This window comes from Vulpes lagopus, chromosome X, assembly GCF_018345385.1.
Source record: "Vulpes lagopus strain Blue_001 chromosome X, ASM1834538v1, whole genome shotgun sequence".
Lineage (NCBI taxonomy): Eukaryota > Metazoa > Chordata > Mammalia > Carnivora > Canidae > Vulpes > Vulpes lagopus.
Genome location: NC_054848.1, coordinates 2,909,530 through 2,915,146, shown reverse-complemented (window position 1 = coordinate 2,915,146; position 5,617 = coordinate 2,909,530).

Below are 5,617 nucleotides of genomic sequence, written 5' to 3'. Positions count from 1 at the left end.
ACTGATCCAACACTGATCACTCTCAGTTCCTAAGTTGACCAAACTTCACCAGCAGGTATTGTCACCATTCTTATCTAAGCACCTGATGCGGTATTGTCCTGTTTGGCACATTTTCTAGATATCTGATTATCTTCACGGCACACATCAATTTATTTTATTTTATTTATTTATTTATTCATGAGACACACAGAGACAGAGAAAGAGGCAGAGACAGAGTTCAGAGGGAGAAGCAGGCTCCATGCAGGGAGCCCGACGTGGGACTTGATCCGGGTCTCTAGGATCACGCCCTGGGCTGAAGGCAGTGCTAAACCACTGAGCCACCCGGGCTGCCCCACACATCATTTTCTAGGCATGTTGTCCCAGGACATCTCCAGCTATGGCAAATTTATCTTCTCAACTCATAAAGCTTCAGGTAATGTCTGTGGATCTTCTTCACCGTCCTCTACCAAATTGCTCCATATTTCTATAAACAACTAGGTTAGCTTCTCTGGTATTCAACTGGAAATTCTTTATAAAATTATAGCTTTATTTCTGATTTTGATTCATGACACCTTGTTGTCTTCTAAACAAGCTTCCATAGGGTATCTTCACTCTGCTGGAATACCCTTCCTCAAGATATGGGTGTGCCTGACCGATTTTATGTTTCTATTCAGAAGTCTTTACCATGTACACAGAGCTTCCCATATAAAATAAGTTCAGGGGCAGCCCTGGTGACTCAGTGCTTTAGTGCTGCCTTTGGCCTGGGGTGTGATCCTGGAGACCCGGGATCAAGTCCCACCTCGGGCTCCCTGCATGGAGCCTGCTTCTCCCTCTGCCTGTGTCTATCTGTCTGTCTGTCTCTCTCTCTGTCTCTCATGACTAAATAAATAAAATCTTAAAAAAATAAAATAAGTTTTTATTTCTCCAAATAGAGCATCACAAAGAACCCAGGACTTTTTCTCATGTAAATCATGTTCAAATGGAGAAAAACTAACTCTTAACATATAAATACAATATGTCAAATAAATAAATAAATAAATAAATAAATAAATAAATACAATAAGTCTCATGCCAGTATGTAGATGCACTAAAAAATTTCACCGTGAGTGGCTGTAGAATGACTAGTGGATTCTCACATTTATCAAATGCCTGTGAAGTGGAATTAATAACATGTGCTAAGAAAGCCAAGATCATAAAGATGGTAGGACTTGAGCTTCATTAATATCTAGTCAACAAGCTCTATAGTCTTAGGAGAGAGTGAGAAAGTAAGAGAGAATACGATAAAGAACATAAAAACTTACCCAAGAAAAGGAGATTTGCAAGGTCAGTGAGGCAGTATTGGAAATATATTAAAAGAGCTTAGAATGTGAAATACCCAGGATTGTAAAATCGACTGTCCATTTTTAAAAGTAGATTCTAGCTCAAATTATACCCCAAAATATCTTCAAGGTGATCTGAAGAGTTAAGGGCGAAAAATAAAATGGTAATGAATCTTAGACGATAGTAGATGTGCACCTTTTGGGCTTCTTTTAGGGACTTTTCTCTCTTTAAAACGACAAGCTATAAACTATATAAAAATAATTAGATAAAGTTTGTTCAAGATTTTAAATTTATTAGTAGGTGTTCTGAATCTTATACTCATTCAAAGTCTGCATGCTCCTTGGTGCTTTTATTATTCTATAAGTGGGGATTCTCAACCTCAGCATTCATTGGTACCTTGGATGAGAGAACTCTTTGTTACGGGGATGCTGTTCTGTGTCCTGTAACATGTCAGGCATCCCTGGTCTCCACCCTCAAGATCCCGTAACCTCTGCCCCTAATTGTGGCAGCCCCTAACTGTTTCCAGGCAGCCCCTGGTGACCGACGGGAGAACCTCCTTCCACATCGAGGATCGCCACTCTACTCCTTTCATAATCACGCTCTCCCTTTGTTTGTCCTCTGCTCCACAGAGCGGCTCCCTGCCTCTACCACTAATGGTGCTGCTGTAGATCCTGAAGTCCTCACTCTAAGCTAAGGCCTCAGCTTGTGGGGAGCCAGGTTGCCCTGATTAACAAGAAAGTAAATAGAAATACCTTTGACCCTGGAACAACATGGGTTTGAAGTACATGGATCCACACACACGTGGATTTTGTGTGATACACTCAGTGTGTTCTCCTGATGCCTTTCTTGATCACATTTTCTTTTCCCTGATTACTTTTCTGCAAGAATGTGGTATGTGAGATATAGATACATTATGTGTTGCTCAGCTGCATATGTTCCTGGTAAGGCTTCTGGTCCTTAGTAGGCTGCTGGTAGGTAAGTTTTGGGGGACTCAGAAATTACACAGAGCATTTCAACTGTATGGGGCAGGTGGGGATTGACATCCCAGCCCGTGCTTTGTGCACTGATCAGCTGCACCTGGTGCTAGAAATACAGACACAGACAGAAGTAAACTATACATCTACACACCATGCACAGATGTGGTGCTTATTAATGCATTATTCTATTCTCATCTAGAACGTCCAACTAACCCATTATTATTAATTCTTTTAATACTTGCTTTTCTGAATCTTATCTGTTACGCTCTGCCTCCAATAGAAAACATTCCATAAATGTTTACTTCTGGCATGCAAGTATTGATTTATTGATTGAAACTTCCCTTTAGGGAGCACTTGGGGGACTCAGTGGGTTCAGCATCTGCCTTTAGCTCAGGCCATAGTCTCAGGGTCTGTCCTGGCATTGAGTCCCACGTCAGGCTCCCTGCTCAATGGTGAATCTGCTTCCCCCTCTCCCTCTGTATACTTACTTGCTCATACTCTCTCTCTCTCTCGAAAAAGTAAACAGGTAAAAATGTTTAAAAAAAATTTTAAAAAAGAAATTTGCCCTCAGAACATCAGGTAAGTAAGATTTTCAACTGAATTTCCTTTGTACTTTTTTGGATTATTATTATGTTTTTATTGGGTATACATGATGTACAATGTTACATGAGCTTCAGGTGTACAACACAGTGATTCTACAAGTCAGTACATTATGCTGTGCTCCCCACATCAGTACCTACCAGAAAGGTGAATTTTTATTGAAATTTTTATTTAAATTCAATGTAGTTAATTCATAGCATATTAATTAGTTTCAGGGAAGAATTTAGGCGTCCTCAGTTGCATATAACACATAGTGTTTGTACTTGTATTAATGATCCATAGTATATTCATCACCCTTCCCTCCCAAGAAGGTTGTGTTTTATGGTGCTATTCCTCTTGTTTTACATATGGTTGTGGAATATTAAGTAAAAGGTAGTTAGGACATGAAGGTTATATGACTTTCCTAAGGAATCAAATAAAGTACGACAGGTTCAAAAGACCAAGCCATGGTAACAACCTCATAGAACGGCTCCTATTCCCTGGTCCTGTGGCTGACTCTTTAGATTTCCCAAGACTCCACGCAACTCACCCATCCCTGTGAGATGACCATCATATCCCCACGAAACATTCATCACCTTCTTCCCCAAAGGAGATGCTTTCATTCTTTTTACTCAGAGGCCCTTTCATGTTAATGCCCCATAAACGCATCAGAAAACATACCAACAGGGTGTTTCATTGTTCCATTTTCCTAAGAGCTTTTTAGCAATCTGATCTTTAACATATCTATTCATTGGCTCAATGGTATCTCCAAGCAAGCGGGAGAGCATATACTAGTTCCCTGATTTTTAAGAGTTCCAAAGGAAGGAAACAAATTTCCTCCTATCTCTGTACATTTGGCTGTTTCCAAGGACATTGAAACAGCCAAAGAATTTCTTCTGTTTGTTTTTGTTTTGGGGGCAGGGCGGTTGGTCAACGCTTCTATGTATGTTTTATTTCTTTCCTTAGGAGTTTATCAGATAAATACCTTGGAGATACATTTTGTTCTTACCATAAAAGTGAACAAATATGGGCAGTCAGGAACTCCATGTCAGGGGAGTGAAAATGCCCCAAAGACTGACTCAGTGCTGCTTGCGCTCCAGAGCACATGAGAGCCTCAAAGTCATTCTTGGTTTGGTGTCTGACCTTTGAGGACACGATGGCTGAACCATCCCACCGGTCCCATTGGTGGCGTGCCTTCATGCTCCAAGCAGACCGACACTATTCATGAAACAGGATTGACTCTTTTGCTTTCTGCTCCCCCTTTCTTTGGGTCCCAGGATCCTTGTGTTTACTTCTTGCTTTCATTCACAAATCATAAATTCCCCCTGTATGGTAGGGAATTCTTCATGATCTCATGCTATGAACACTTGACAATAGACAGTTTTCACATCTCCTATCGTCCTGGCAAACTTTCTCCATTGCCTCCCTGATTTGGATAATGATCCCAGCTAACGTGTCCCACCCATCGCTACTACCCTCTGTAGCTGCATCTCCAACATTCCTGGTTGGTTTGTGATTTACGGGATCCTACCAACACGTGTTCCCAGGGAATGCAGCCTAAGAGCACCTCATCATCTGAAGCTCCTTCAACTGCCAACCAGGGAGAAATTAAATAGCATTTATTCTAGAAGATCTTTGCAACGTGTTGGTCTTTGGATCCTCCTAAAATCCTCTTACTTTGTTCTTAAAGGGCATCGTTTGATATTTAAGTCCCATCTGTCTTTCATTAATATGACTGAAAATGTGGGTAAGAGAACGATGCTTCAGAACAGAGCCCTCCTACGCACACATTCAAACCATGTAACCCAGCCGGTGATGGTTAAGATAGCCTACGTCCGTCATCCTGGTCTTTCCTTCCTGAATGTATCCAGGCTGGTGTGGGTATGTAGCATCTCTCTTCCACTGGCTAACTTCTGTTTCATTTAGTTTTTCTCTTTTCCCTGTGACAATTGTTTCCTACTTCCTAGATTCCACAACTCCCTTCTACATAGTGCAAGGAAGCTCCTGAGCCTGGCAGCAGTAGTAACCTGTTCCCTCAGGGATGCCTGACCCAATGTGCCAATATTGTCCTTAGACTCTACGATGATGGAATGAATCACAAGGTAATCTTTGAGATCTGGCCCTGTGGAAATTCCCTATCACAGTGCCCTCAACAAGGAACATGCTCGGTGATCCCAGAGAATTTTGTTGGAAAGGCTGGTTCTTCCTGGTTCAGCAATCTAGAGCTTGCCCCAGAGTCCCACTTTTCCAACAAGCACCTAGAACCCATCACTGCTTCTGGTCTTAAAACCACCCTTCCCAGTAGCCACGATTTACTACTGGGGGCTCCTTTCAAAGCATATTTTAGAGTCTGTGTTTCTCCATGTAAATTTCTACCTTCCCAACGAGGAGCTTGGTTTGACCAAATCTGGAGAAGGCTTTCTGAACAGTTTATAAGGAATTGGTTTCCAACCAGAGGCCAACCTGCCTATCCAGAAAGACCCTTGGACATGTCTAGGGATATCTTCGTTTGTCAAAAAGGGAGCAGAGTGTGTTGACACATTCCGTTTAGTGGGGTGGACATTGAATATGCTGCCAGACATTCTACACTGCACAGGAAGGCCCCTAACACACAGAACCATCCAGCCAAAGACCCAGTTGTGCCAGGATTGAGATATCCTGGTTACTATGTATTCATGTGTTCCTCTCCAACAGGATAAAGCCTCAAGCCCTGTGGTAGCTAACGGATCCATATACCATTGTCTTTTTAATCCCATCTGCAG